The 15,211-nt window shown below is 47.7% G+C and overlaps 1 protein-coding gene and 1 long non-coding RNA gene across 4 annotated transcripts in view; one reads left to right on the top strand and one right to left on the bottom strand.

Moving 5' to 3' along the window:
* CXXC4 (CXXC finger protein 4) overlaps window positions 1-15,211 on the bottom strand; it is a 182,161-nt gene that overhangs the window by 30,453 nt on the left and 136,497 nt on the right. The gene's annotated exons all lie outside the window — the stretch shown is intronic.
* On the top strand, window positions 6,347-15,073 carry LOC110471165 (uncharacterized). 2 transcript variants are annotated; one of them, XR_002465540.4, is made up of 2 exons: window positions 6,347-10,654; window positions 14,881-15,073. It is a non-coding gene; the product is annotated as an uncharacterized LOC110471165 (long non-coding RNA). The 2 variants fall into 2 exon arrangements; XR_013339817.2 differs by having other exon boundaries at window positions 6,347-10,771.

Raw genomic sequence — 15,211 nt, 5'->3', positions numbered from 1 at the left:
CGATCTCCATTTCATAGCACGCTATCAGGACTGCTGGTGGGGGTCCATGAGGGGGTTCTCTGGTCCCCACGGTGCCACCTTCCTGCACGGGACCCCTGGTTACAGCTCTCAGCTGCCTTTAGAAAGAAAAAATGTCCCTCCATGTGATGCTGCGTGCGTGTCAGCCCGCGGCGCGATGATTGATGACACAGCTGCTTCTGCAAGCCCTGCCGGAGAGCTCTAATTTAATTAATGGCTTTCGGCATGTGCGCGACATAACTCCTGCAGCACCTCCGTGCCCCGGGGGAGCGCGGGCGCGGCAGGGCGGCTGCTCCTGCCACCGGCATGGAAATGGGAGCCTGGCGAGACAGATGTGCGCGCACCAGGGCCAGATGCGAGCGGGCGCCTCGCGGCTTTGCGCTAACCTTCACGTAGGCAGCGGCACATGGAGCTGCGCTCCGTGAGCCTCCCGAGCTGCCGGGCATCTGCCACCTGCCTGCCATGGCCTCGGGAAAGCCACCAGGAGCAGGTGAGAACCACCCCCCCCCCGGCCTGATGCCTGCTCCGCTTTCTGCCTGTGGGGCGCAAGTGGAAACACCTGGACCCAGGAGCAGGTGGGGAGGGATAATTTGTTTTCCCCTTGATTGGCAGCAAGGGGAGATCTCAAAGGGTTAATGGTGTCTTCTCAGCCCAGATGTACAAAAGGAAAAATATATATATAAAGAAAAAAGGTATGCTAAGATTTCCTGAAGTCTGGAGAACTCAGAAGGATGTGGCAAAAGTATTTCCCAGTTGTAAAATACTGCAGGATGTCTTTTATCTTCTACCATTGTGCCTTTTGTCCTTGTCAGGAGTAGGGGATGTGGGGCCATACCACAGAACAAGAAAATAGGTTAGAGAAAAGCTGGCTAATTTGACACTCCCCTGCCCCCTTAAAACTCCAGACAGGTTTATAGTCTGAACTTGTACCTAGACCTCCCATACCTAACTCAGTCTTGACTAAAGAGAAAGAATACTGCCAAACTATCAACTAAATTAGAACCAGTTTTCGGGAATAGCTGCCTTGGGAGGAGGAATTGCAAGAGCTGCCTGCAGGTCCCAGCTTAGTGGGCTTTCCCTGTCTCCCCACCTTTAGGCCCAGTCACTGGTGACCTTTTCAGGCCCACCACTGATGAAGGCTCAAGCATAACCTTCAAGCTTGGTACCATCTTCACTCCTTGACATAATAAAGCTCAGTCTTCAAGAGAAAAGCTGCTGTCTTCCAGACCTGCAGTTCTCAGTGCAAAAAAGAGCCATCAACAGAGACACTAACATGTTTTTGGTTTGCTACTGAAAAGAAGAAAGAACAAGGGCAAAGGAAAGACCTCAGAGAACTGCCATCAGCTCACAAAATGGTCCCTAGCTGAATGGGCTTGGGAAAAAGGATAAGCATTTTATTTTCTGCAGCATGCCCTGAAGCATTTGTCCATCATTTTCTTTGAGATGAGCCAGTCTCATTTAACTCCAGTATTTACTGGTAAAAATATTCCTCTATCTTGTTTTCCTGGAACATTTCAGCCTGGCTCTGCAGTCAGGCATTTCTGAAGAGTATTTGCTTCAGTTCAGCAGAATCTTCAACTTGGGACCAGGTTTTAAAAATAGTACGCTTCTACTTTTTTCTTACCTTTTTTTTAACTTTTTTTTTTAGCTTTTTTCCCCCCCTTTCCTTGCTGCTTCCTTTTCATTACCAAGGTACAGCTGGAAAGAAGGAGACAGAGATTCTCCTTTGTTTTGAACTTTCAGTTGGACCAAAGACTTGTGCTTCAGAAAAGCAATGCTGCTCTCCCAAAGGCCATCCTTCTCTTCTGTTATGCCTCGTTGCCTCGCCTCCCCACATGAGGTAAAACCCCCAACAATATCGTCTCCCTCGAGCTCTAAGAAAACAGGTAATGATGCATGGATGTGCAATGAAATTTCCAAAATGTGCACTGACTTTTCAGAAATATGTCAACTGTCAAATAAAAAAATAAAATTAAAAATCAGACCTAGCCAATATTTAAGCCATGAAGACCTCAATAGCACCAACTCTGAACTGAAGCTTCTGTCACAGTTATTGTTCACAATTTACTCCAAAAATATATCCTGGTGTTTAACCCGAAAGATGGTTTGCTTTTTGTTATTATCTGTTGCCAGTCTAGTGCTGATACACTCCAGCAGTCCTTGAATGGGTCCTGTATAAGGTTTTCATAGGTTCCCCTATTCAAAAAGCTTTCAAAAATCATAGCTTTGGTTGTATAACGACCCAGCCATATGTATAGAGACATCCAGCAGGAAGGACTCTATTTTGTGCTTGTGATAGAAGCCAAGCTATAGATGCAGATACATTAACAAGTCAACAGAAATATGTGTAAACTCTCTGCGTTTAATCATATTGGGTTTCGTTTTCCTAAAAATATATGTATTTATGTCTGTATTATGTACTGTGCACACAAGGATTTACTATCAAGTGGATGTGTACAAATGGACATAGCTGCACACCATCTCCAGTGGGCGTACATATGTTAGCACATGAATGAAAAGATATATATGTTAGTTTGCTTAGGTCTTCTTTTTAAACATGGTCTACAAGGACTTGTAGGAAGAAAATAGATCTGAAAGTGTGCATGTGTGCGTGTGTGTGTGTGTGTGTGTGTGTGTGTGTATGTGTGTGTGTGTCTCTGTGTGTGTCTGTGTGTGTGTCTCTGTGTGTCTGTGTGTGTGTGCGTGTGTGCGTGTGTGTGGCTCTGTGTGTGTGTCTCTCTGTGTGTGTGCATGTCTCTGTGTGTCTGTGTGTGTCTCTGTGTGTGTGTGTGTGTGTGTGCATGTCTCTGTGTGTGTCTGTGTGTGTGTGTGTCTCTGTGTCTCTGCGTGTCTCTGCGTGTGTCTCTGTGTGTGTGTGTGTGTGTGTGTCTGTGTTTGTGTTTGTGTGTGTGTGTGTGTGTGTCTGTGTGTGTGTCTGTGTTTGTGTGTGTGTGTGTGTGTCTGTGTTTGTGTTTGTGTGTGTGTGTGTGTCTGTGTGTGTGTCTGTGTGTGTGTGTCTCTGTGTTTGTGTTTGTGTGTGTCTGTGTGTGTGTGTGTGTGTGTGTGTGTGTGTGAGGCCGCAGGGGTGTTTGTGCGTTCCCACTGGCACGCCCAGCAGTGTGCACACAGGGATGTCAGAGCAGAGTAGCAGCCAACACACAATTCCACATGCTGGATGGTAACAGCGAGGCTGTGTCCATGCAGCCAGGTGCCATTCCGAGCTGTGCCCGGAGCTGCTGGCTCCACAGGCAGCCACCGGGCAGGGAATGGGCAAATCAAGGCAGCAGAGAGGCCGTGGGGCAGGCGCTGGCGGGTGGCGAGGCCAGGGCTGCTGGCTGCCTTGTTCAGCTCCCACTGGGTGTGGTTGGAAGCACGCAGGACGTGCTTCCCTGTAGAGGGGCTGGGGCTGCAGGGGATGTGGCTGGCTGGGCACCTGTGTGCTGGGCAGCACCTGGGAGCCAGCATCGACCCAGGCCATGAGGCTGCAGCCCCACACGGGGCCATCCTTTTGTGGCTTATTTTAGCCACTTAATCAAATTGCACTCCTGGGCTTTTCACTGAAGGTAGCCCAAATCACATTTAGACAAAGCAATCTGGAAACTTATTGTATTAAGAGAAGCCCAATAGAAGTAGGTTTAGGAATAATCACATGCATGCCACACGTTTTCTGGTCTCTTTCATAAGGTTTTCCAAAGCATTAGCTAGGCTTTGCATTTTCCCAGGATTACAGGCTACACTTTCAGCCCTATGCTGGGCATGACTCCCCCTTGGCTGTCAGGCAGTGCTGTGCCCAGCTGCCCACCCATTTCCCTTGCACGGGCACCCTTGCTCTGCAAACCCCAACTTCCCCGTGTCCCACCCTGCCGGACGTGTGGCCTGATCGGACCCTGCCCACAGTGGTGCTCCATGGCCCCACCACTGAACGTGACAGAACTGCCTTGGGACACTGCCACAGCGGGGACCCAGGGGCCTGTGCCAGGGCGGATGCTGGAGGATGCAGGATGGCGACACCCACCACTGTCCCTCTGACCTGGAGGGTGGCATTGAGCACTGCCCTGCCTGATGGACTGTCAGGTCTGAGGGGTAAGCTCTGATCTCACCTACTTTCATGTACAAGCCACAGTACCACATTAAAACCTGGTATTTTTCCTCCCAGAGTCACTACAGAATAAATCACAAGTTCCCTCCTCCTTCAATCTTGATAAAATACCTCTTTTTTTCAACGTTCACTTGCCATTTGGGAAAACTACACCACAGGGGATCAAATCCCAGTTTCTCTTCACATGTAACACACTCACACTGGCAAAGAACTGGGCTAAAGGGCTCAGAGGAAAGATATGCAATAGGAAGGGGAAAGCACCTGTGGATTTCCTTTATTACAGATGAGAGTTAAGTGTGTTATGTCTTCTCTGAAGCTGCAGGAGAATTGTTTCCGTATAAAACATTTTGAAAGTTTGCTATGTGGCTTTTCACCAGTCTTTCAGTAAAATTCTGAGAATTATTTTAAGATTTGAAAAGTAATGTCTCTTTCATAGGCATGATATACTTACTCTGTTTATATATGCTGTAAAAGCAAAAATATTTTATACATCTTATTCACATCTATAAAATACCATTACAGAAAACTGTTACTTTTATTACTCAAGCTGAACTTTTATGAATAGCTACTCCATTGGATTTACACACTGATTTTTTTAGAGTTAGAAGTGACACTGTAAAGCACAGGAATAGCTGTGGTATTTATTTTAAGGGCAGCATTACAAATAATTTTGTGATAATAATTCCTTTTCTGCTCAGGTTATTACTTTATTGCTCCCTAACTTTTTTCCCCAAACAAATTTCAATATGTAAATCCAATACTTATAGTGACAGATGTCAGAGGAACTGAATGCTCCTTGAAGGTCCTCCTTGAAGGAAACTTGCAGAGTTTCTTTCCTTGATTGTCCCCGAGACATTTCTTTCCTTTGTTGACCTGGCAAGCTTTTCCCACCCAGCAGAATTTGTCCCACGGGGGTCCCGAGGGCAGGGTCCTGTCAGACAGGGGATGCACTGATGCAGGTCATGAGCTGCTGTCTAAGGTGAGATGTGGAGCTGCAGCTCACAGCATTTGAGGATGGCTGGAAACCATTTCAATTTGAGTGTGTGTGTAAAGGGATATTTATTTCTATGCTCTCAGACAGGAACACACATGCAGACCTCCCATGTTTCTAACTAGGGTATCCCACACTAGGAAATGTATGTGCAACACACAAAGGCAAATCCAGCACATCCCAGAAACATCAGTAAATATGTCTGCAGCTTGCTGTGCGATCCCTGGGATGTCTCCCCTAACCTAAACCCCTTTGTCCCTGGCCTGCAATACTCAACTTCCATGCAGGTATAATTTCCAGGTCCAAAGGACAACTGGGACAAAGCTCAGTAGCTCTACATTGAGCAATGCCTCCTTCTCCCCGTGACATGGTACCCTGACAGCTCATGGCAGTCTGTCCCTGCCACACCAGGGAAATGCACTGCAGCAGGCTGACAGGCTGCCCAGGGAAGTGGTGTGGTCACCAGCCCTGGACCTGTTTATAAGGTGGTGTAGATGTGGCACTGAGGGACAAGGTTCAGTGGTGGGCTTGGCAGTGTTAGGTTTGTGGTTGGACTTGATGACCTACTTGGAAGTCTCTTCCAACATAAATGATTTTATGATTGTAACAGCCACAATCACTTGCAAGCTCTGAGGTGAACAGGAGCAAAGACCTACTGAATACGAGGATTACCACAAAAATTTCCACAATCACACTAGCCGCGGGCAAATGCTGGATTTAAGGTGGCTGGGCATATGGCTGTCTTTGAAGGTGGGTGGTGAGCTTGTACAACAGGTTTCCCTACATGAGGCATTTCCATTCATTCTCCCAAAGCCTCCAATGCTGCTGCTGCCAGAGATAATGCTCTGGTCAAGAAGGACAGCTGGTGCTGCTTCTCCATCCCTCGGTGTATCACCTCCTTTTACCTCCTCTATTTCTTCATTCCTTCTCAAAGTCTTGAAAGGTGCTGAGGAACAGAAACTACAAAGCTAGAAACAGCATTCCAGCCAGCTCCCAAATGTTGCAAAGCTTCACCTGGCAGGTTCTTGTGACCACCCTCCTGCCTGTGGTGCTTGAGCTGTACAGCAGGAACATGTGGCCCCAGCAGCCAGAACCAGTGCCACAGCTTGCATACAGAACTCCCCCTGCAATGCTAACAAGCAGAGAGCAGCAGTGTTAAATACCTGGGTGTGAAAGCAGAAATCTTTCTCTGTGCGTTCAGGCCTCAAGAGAACATTTTTCCGACATTTTTAAGTAAATGTCAGAAAACTTTTCCTACTGAGATAAAAACAATAAAAATAAAAGGATTGTGGCCTATGACACTCATATCTTACACCTTCAGGCATTCTGTTCCTCTGCCTGTCATTTTCATATATACATATATTAAAAGCCTGCCACTTTCTACATATAAAAATATTATAGTGGGCACTAGTGAAAACCACTGTATTTTAGTGCACAAAAAAATTTACATGAGGGTACCAATATGATTTTTCCCACTTATAGTTCCTCAGAGTATTACATTTAGGGGTCAAGATATTGATACATGTTTTCTATATGAAAGTTAAGGGATAGACAAGAGTGCTTTCTTCAAAGGAAAATTAATTCATCTCTTTTTCCATACATGAATGAATAAACTCTTTTCTCTGTTATTTGCAAGTATTTCATACTTTTGCAGACAGCTACTCTGTTTGCTTGAGTTGGAGATTTTATTTTTAAACAAAAGCAAATTTGGTTTTTAGGGATGCAACAAGTTAAACCTGCATACTGAGGACAGACAAGGAGTTTCCTCATCTCTTCTTGATAAGTATCTATAAGAAGAGCACTATAACATGCTCAAGTAGGAGCTGGAGCAATACTGAACTAGTACCAGCTCAGGAAGGGTGCAGCAAAAGGCTTTTAAGGGCTCTCAGGCAACATTATTGGGGTCTCCTTCTCTTTCTTTTGTTTCACTAGTAGCATCAGGATTTACAGAGGTTTTTGTTGAAATGTAAAGAGAGGCTTGAGGGAGCACCAAAGCAAAGCCAGCCACTACTGTTTCAGTAGCCCTCCACTGCTAAACTTCCTGCACGGCTCTGGAGAATCCTTCAGATGGCACTGACCTGCTCCCGAGGCACGGGGGACCTGGTGCCACCCGTGCACTGGGGAGCCCTGCTCAAGCACAGCCGGCTCCTGCCAGCTCTGGGAACGTTGTTGGGGTGTAGCAGTTGTAACCACACTCAGCACTACAGAACTGTAAATGAGCAGCAGGGTTTGGGGCCCGAGTTAGCAGTGACTGTGTGGGACAGACCATGTAGGACCATGCAGTGCTGCAGTTCTGCGTGTTTCTGGGAGTGACTAGCACTGCTGAGGCAATACGTGCCCAAAGAGTAGGGTAATAATTAAAAAAGAAAAATCCGCTCTACAAAAGTCAGCAACTCCTTCTGCTCCCCCAGAATGTCATGTTTCCGCCTGTCTGTTTTATCTCCTTTACCATCCCCACTGACAGGGTCTGGGTTGACTCCTTCCTCTCCTCTTGGACTCTAAGATTCTCACCACTGATACAGCAAAAGTGTGCTGTTTCCAGAGACCCTCTGTGAGCTGAAGGAGATGGCCATCCTTGAAAACTCAGAAGTATTTCTAGGTGGGAAGTGCACTGGGTATGCCAGTGTGGAAGATGAGCCTTCTGTATGCTCATAATCTACTTATGACTGCTTATCTATTAATGAATAAGGCCTCGGGAAGTCAGGTTTAAAACAACAGCAAAATTGATAGCTAGGAGAAATGCAAAAGAAAGTGAATTTTGAAAAGCACTTAGCATTGACTTCTAATGAGTACATTGATTTCCAACACCATTTCCAGTTAAATAGCTGTGATATAAGAAATAGGCCATAAATATAGAGAAGCTCTAATACTAAATCATAAGTACCTCATACCCCAGTCTTCAGACCAAGGCTGGGGCATGTGAGTAAATATTTGGAAAATTTTTTAGGATTCATCTTGAGGCACAATTGTGTTTTCTCACAATTTGGCTGCTAAGGCAGCCAGAAATGCTGGCTCTTAAAAGTTTGCAGGCACATCAGAAAAATCCTGGTGTTCAAACAAAACTGCCTGAGAATGCTGGTCATCCTAGATGGCAAAAGGCAGGAAGCTGGAAGGTAAAAATGGTAATACACAGAAAACAAAGTCAGTAAGTAGTGAAATAATTTTAAAAGGTCAGTAGTGTTGGAAGCAGACATCGAAAGGGAGAAAAAAAAATCTAAATAAATGTAAATCCATTCAGTCTTGTCTCCTACAAGTCATTAAATATTTCCCAGCAGTGCTGTGCTAGCTGGTCTGTGTACTTGGGCTTGGAGGAGCATTTGTGCCTGCTCACACCACTGTGGAAAGGCAAATGGCCCTGAGCCAGGGATTTCCAAATGGCAGCATCTTGCCAGCCTCTCACAGTGCTGCCAGCCACTGCTTTTTTTGCCTTCAGCTAAACTGGAGTGGTGGTTTAGGTTGTTTTTTTTCCCCAGTGTTCCTTGGCTCTGAAATTAATTCCTTTGGGATATGAAAGTGCCAAGATGCACTGACCTCTATCTTGCACTCTCCGCTTGGGTTGGTTTTGTGGTGTGTTGCCAAGGTGGTGCCTAGAAAGGCTCAGGATAGCCCAGAGCAAGGGGTTCTGGCTAATTTTAGGGAGGGAGGAATTGTGTCAGTTGGATAGGTTTGTGTTTTCAGGGCATTAGCTCGATTTTAAACACTTAAAGGATCTGTTAAGGCACCTGAACCATCAAGACTGGGCTGAAAGCACTTACCTAAGGTCACACCATTGACAGAAGCAGGTAGAAATAAAGACTGTGATGGATCTCACCATTCTTAGAGGCTGTGTGTGGGGACAGGGCATGCAGGATGCAGGATGCAGTGCAGGAGAGCCTGCTCCAAAATTCACCTCCATCAGCATCCACACTTCCAATGCAGGGGACAATGGTGGACAACTTACTCTTGCTTCTGTGGGTTTCTCCTTCATGCAGATACTGATGGGTGGGACATTTAAAATAATTTAAAAATTATTACATTAATAAATATGTGAGGGTTTTTTTCTGTCTGAAACAGTTTTGTTCAGCATTTTCAGGCTTTCTCTAACAGCTGGAATAAGCTGATTATCTCTTTGCCTTGATTTATGTATCTTTACTGGGGTTGCATGTGAAGGAAAAGGAAATGTGGATGAAACAGTGGATGCATACTAGTTTTGGCTGGGAGTTAGTTGTCTTCACAGTAGCTGGTATGGGGCTGCATTTTGGGTTAGTGTTGGAAAGGGTCTTGATAGCACAGGAATGTTTTTGTTATTCCTGAGCAGAGCTTGCACAGAGTTAAGCTCTTTCCTGCTCCTCACTCCACCCCACCAGCGAGGAGGTGAGGGGTACACAAAGATCTGGGAGGGGACACAGCTGGGACAGCTGACCCCAACTGACCCAGGGGATATCCCACACCAAAGGGTGGAAGTGTTGGCACCTAAAGCAGAGGGAAGAAGGAGTGTGGGAGATGTCTGGAGTTATGACATTTGTCTACCCAAGTAGGGAGTCCTGCTTTCCTGGGTATGGCTGAACTTCCCGTGGGAAGTGGTGAATGAGTTCCTTGTTCTGGCGTCCTTGCATGCACAGTTTTTGCTTTCCCTATTAATTTGTCTTTATCCCGACCCACGAGTTGTCTCACTTTTACCCATCCAATTCTATAGCCAATCCCGACAGGGGTCAAGAGTAAGTTAAACATCTGCAAAACCAGACATATACCTATTTTTCCTCTTCTAGGAAAAAATAGGAAGAAATATATAAAGAAGAAAGGAAAAAATCTCCTAGGAAAATGGGGGAAAGAATGGATGTTTTCTGTCCCTTCAGGCAAAGGCTGAAAGAATTTTAAAAAACCCCATAGCAGCAAGTACACTGAACGGCTTTCTCCAGTCATTTTTATCTGTAAGAGGAACTCTGAGGGTGGTCCCCCTCAGGTGCTGCCGCTGTGTCAGATCCTCTGCTGGAGCAAGATGCATATAGCATTCATGTATGGATGCATATAGCATCCATATGTGCTTTGGAGGCCACAGGACAGCCTCTGAGAGGAATCTGGGTGGGACAGAGAAAAGGGGGCCAGGTAACAAGTCGCAGTGTGAATTCAGCTGTTGCCCATGAAAAGCATGGCTGAGAATCTAATTCTAGGTGTTACTTTGCAACACTGGTGAAATATCTTTTCTATGATGAAAAGAAGCAGCCTCTCTAGCCTGGCAGTGACAGCCTCACGGTTACAGATGTACATGGACAAGGGGATAGGGCCAGCATGAGCACAGCGGGACCAGCAATGGGGAAAGGAGCCAAAACATCTCCCTGGTGGCCAAAGCAGCCTCTGGCAGGTTAATTGTTAGCCACGGTGTACACTCATGTTGGGCACACAGGGCCCCTCCCGCTATTTGCCATCCTCGGCAAGCAAACACACCCTGTGCCAAATCCATCCCCAGCGCGTGGAATTGCATCCGGGTGGAGCAGCACCTGGCCGTGGAAAGGACATTTCAAGAGGATGCTGAAGCTGAATGCGACATGTTAAAGGGGAAGAGCAGGGTCGGTGAGCCCAAAAGCCGGGGAGGGAGGATGCAATTGCTCTATTGAGGCCACATCAACGAGACAGGCGAGCGTAAACAGCCGCGGAGGAAAATGAAGGCAGAGCATTGAAAGCCGGTGCGCATTTTCGAGGCAGAGCGAGAGACATCTACCGGCTCCCGCATCCCCGCCGCCGGGGCCCCCTCCCACTAATTACAGCACGGTTTCTTCTCCTTTCAGCTGACAGCCGGGGAGCGCAATTAGCGTCTCATAAACCCCGAAAAGTCAGCAATGCGAGAGCGGGCTGAACAATAAACACGGTGGGCTGGGGCGGGGCGGGCAGTGCCGGGGCGGGCAGTGCCGGGGCTAAACGGAGCGCGGAGCGCCGCTGTCACCGCGCCCGCCCCGGGCGCCCAGCGCCGCTGTCACCGCGGCCCGCCCCGGGCGCGGAGCGCCGCTGTCACCGCGGCCCGCCCCGGGCGCCCAGCGCCGCTGTCACTGCGGCGTGCCCCGGGCGCCCAGCGCCGCTGTCACCGCGGCCGGCCCCGGGCACGGAGCGCCGCTGTCACCGCGGCCCGCCCCGGGCACGGAGCGCCGCTGTCACCGCGGCCAGCCCCGGGCGCCCAGCGCCGCTGTCACCGCGGCCGGCCCCGGGCACGGAGCGCCGCTGTCACCGCGGCCCGCCCCGGGCACGGAGCGCCGCTGTCACCGCGGCGTGCCCCGGGCGCCCAGCGCCGCTGTCACCGCGGCGTGCCCCGGGCACGGAGCGCCGCTGTCACCGCGGCCCGCCCCGGGCGCCCAGCGCCGCTGTCACCGCGGCCCGCCCCGGGCGCCCAGCGCCGCTGTCACCGCGGCCCGCCCCGGGCGCGGAGCGCCGCTGTCACCGCGGCCAGCCCCGGGCGCCCAGCGCCGCTGTCACCGCGGCCAGCCCCGGGCGCCCAGCGCCGCTGTCACCGCGGCCAGCCCCGGGCGCCCAGCGCCGCTGTCACCGCGGCCAGCCCCGGGCGCCCAGCGCCGCTGTCACCGCGGCCAGCCCCGGGCGCGGAGCGCCGCTGTCACCGCGGCCCGCCCCGGGCGCGCCGGCAGCCCGCCGCAGACAGACAGCTCGAATTAATCCCGGGAGGCGCGCGTGACAGGCGAGCCAGGCAGACAATTAGAGTGAAGGAGGAAATTGGAAATGGCAAAGGTGTGAACATATGTCAAATTACAACTAAATGATAAATTACGATTCTGTCATTGAAATAAGCGGTAATTAAGAAAGATTTCAGCTAGCCCTCTTGGAGGAAAGAGAAAAGGAAGAGGAGCAAACAGATTTTTCTTCTCTTCCTCCCCCCTTCCCACACCCACCCCCCCCCCCCATTTTATTTTATTTATTAATAATATAGTTTGGGTGTGCTGGCTGTATTGTTTCCATCCATCGCATATACTGGGGCTGGTTCGTCCTCTTTCTTTCTGAATGCGTTCTTGTACTTAAAATATAATACCTTGCTTCCCCCTCCCCCCTCCCCATCCCCCTGCCTGGCAGAGTGATGGTGTCAGAAATGAGCAGGGAGCTGATAGCAACTGATAAAAACCCATATGGAGGGATTAAAAAAAAAAAAAAAAAAGCCCACCCCGACCCTCCCCGGTCTGTTTAAGCCGCTGCACTCTAATTATTTTAAACAAGCCTGGCGCAGCACAGCTGACAATTAGGAAACCCTGCTTGCAGGCCCGGGGGATTCATGTGAGCTCTCATCATCATTGCCGGCTCCACGTCCTTCCCATTTTGGCACCGCGACGGAGATTTGAACCAGTCAGGGAATCGCAGCTTTGGAAGGCACAATCCCAGCCCAATTCAGGAGCCGCGGTACCTGAGGTCCCCCTGGCCCCTGGGCACATCCACTATGAATTTTTTTTCAGCAATGGGATTTCTGTGGAACACGACTGCTATTCCCCAGCTGGTGTTATCTGCTGAGAGGCTGCGCCAGCAGTTGACACTGCTTCTCCCCACAGAGGGGGAAAGCGCGCCTGGGTAATGATGAATGTTTAGCTTCATGGTAGCACATTTGTCATGTGAAATTAAAATAATATTGTGTAAACAGCACCTTTCAGCTAAGGAGCTGGAGGTGCTGTGCAAATACAAATGGGGATGGGGGGGCTAGATATCAACTATAAGCATAGGTAGACTTTGTACCTCAACAGGACCTGTTTCTACATAACAGAGTTGTTGCAGAAATTTATCTATTGACAATAATTGTTTAAAATACACTAAAGCCAGTTTAGCGTACAAATCAATATTAAATCTCTACAAAGCGATCAGCTCCCTTTGCGTTTCATTACATCTATTAGGTTTAATTAATCTGCAAATGGAGTAACATAAAGATTTTTTTTTAAAAAGCAAGATAGGCTAATTACAGGTCAAAGGCTTTTTATATGCACCCTTACGTGTGCATGTCCATTATACAAAAGCGGGCAGGAGATGGCCTATGGATACATTTGCACATTGATGAGCTGGCTTTGAAACGCAAGGTTTTGCACCAGCCCTCCCTGCTTAAACAGGAGAGGAGAAGGAATAAAATAATTCAAAGTGTTAAATGCTTCCGCGTGCTTTTCTGACAGCAAGGTTGGCGCTAGTGACCATCATGGGGGATAAATCATTTTGCAGCCACTGCAGCCAGAAAGTTCAGATCCTGGAGAGCTTAATTAGGAAGCATGTTAAAAGTGAAAGGGTGAGAGTCATGTTAATTATGTGGGGTTTCTCTTGGAGCAAACCCAGGCAGCAGCAGTGCTGTAAGGCTAAGGGAGCATCATGTTGTTCCCTGAATTAATCAATCCACGTTACTGGTATGACACAAATGCTTATACAAAACCCCATCCAAATGCAATGGCAAACTGCAGGTGGAAGCTTGGATTTGATTGTGCTTGATTACTGTGACATAACCATATGTTTTTGGAGCAGCTCCATGCTCCAAAGAGTATTTCAGACACCAAGTGGGGTGTTGCAAGAACTCTCTTGTGCTGGCATGAATATGCAGCCTGAAGGTTTTGACCAGACTCTGTGGAGTGTTGGGATTTTTTTCTTCCACTAAAAAACACTGAAATTAAAGACTCTTGGTTATCACATGCAAGAGAACTTTCAAATATGAAGTCCCAAAGGCTTTATAGATTAGAAACCCAGTAAATTTTTCTGCTTTGTCCTCTTGATGAGGGCTTAAATCTTATAAAAATCCTAATTGCAGGGTACATACACGTAATGTCTACATTCCTGCCTCAAAATTAATGATGATGATGATAATAGTAATAATAAAGTTTTGCTTGAGTAATCCCTTAGTGATGATAATTAGGATAATGGTGAAACTTAAGCTGCGAAGACGTAACTGCTGCTCTCTGAAGCCCTTTAGCTCCCCCACTTCAGCCCTCTGGAATCATCATTGGCCTCCAGAAAACATGAACTTCTGGAATACTCTTTGTCAGGATGACCTGTTTCCAGACATATGCCTCCAAACTTGTGTGATCTACCAGCAATTTTTCCATTGGGAAGTCATCCAGCAGACTACCAGGAGAGGGCACAGACTGGTTTCCCATAGGACCCTCTCTGGAGTTCAAAGGGGTGCAGTTCCCCCTCACAGGTTCAGACATTGTTGTGCTCAAACAGCAAGTGGAGAGTTTGTACATGGAGGCTTCTTCTGCAGTGGAGAAGCCCAAATGAGCGCTTGTAATAGCCAGGATGTGTGCTTGTCAAATCTCTGCCAAATCTCTTCTGGTGACAAAGATCACATCTGCATGTTTTTCCTACACATTCTTGATTCGGGCCAAAAAAATGGGGTTTTTTCCTTACTCCTCTGTGGGCTTGTTCCCCCAATCCCCTGTCCTATTAGTATTACTTACTACTCAAAAATTTTCATAAATCACAGTTTTCAGCTTTGATACTAGTCTATCAAAATCTGAGGTGCAATCAATAAAGTCTTACTAAGCAGTCCTTATAAATCATGTATTAGAGCAATTCACGAAGGAGGTCTGAAATACCTCATATTTTCCATAATATTAAGTGTAAAAGAAAATAGAGAAACCAGTAATATCAGCAAGGAAATGGTGGATTTGACTGGTGAACAGTCCTGGTCTCTTCATCTCCCTTTCTCCATCTACTGACTCCCATATGACTGAAGTATAGGACGGTCAGCCTGCACTTGTGTTTCAAAAATACCACATGGAAACTGCCCTAGAGCTGATGCCATTTCCAAGATTTTCACTTGGTTTTTGTTTTACAGGACTCAAAATCCAAAATTCTGCTGAGACATATCAACACGCTGGGAATGCCTGGAACAGGTATCTGGAAAGAAGCTCTGCAGACATTTCCACAAGAAACAAATTCTCCCAGTGGGTTTACTGAATTAACCCCACTGATATCCAATATAATGTCACTGATCCTGAGATAAAAAATATATAAAAATGCAGCACTGACTTTGCCTACACTCTGTTTGATGTGGGGGAAAGAATAGGAAGCAGGCAGGATTTTATACGTGTACTGGCCTGGTAGATGTTATTAAAATGCATCATCACCATCATCAGCTGTCATTAGCCACTCCAAGCACTGAGTTA

This window comes from Lonchura striata, chromosome 4 (genome assembly GCF_050655825.1).
Source record: "Lonchura striata isolate lonStrDom1 chromosome 4, ASM5065582v1, whole genome shotgun sequence".
NCBI lineage: Eukaryota > Metazoa > Chordata > Aves > Passeriformes > Estrildidae > Lonchura > Lonchura striata.
The sequence above is the reverse complement of the archived record's forward strand: the minus strand, read 5'-3'. Positions and strand labels throughout refer to the sequence as shown.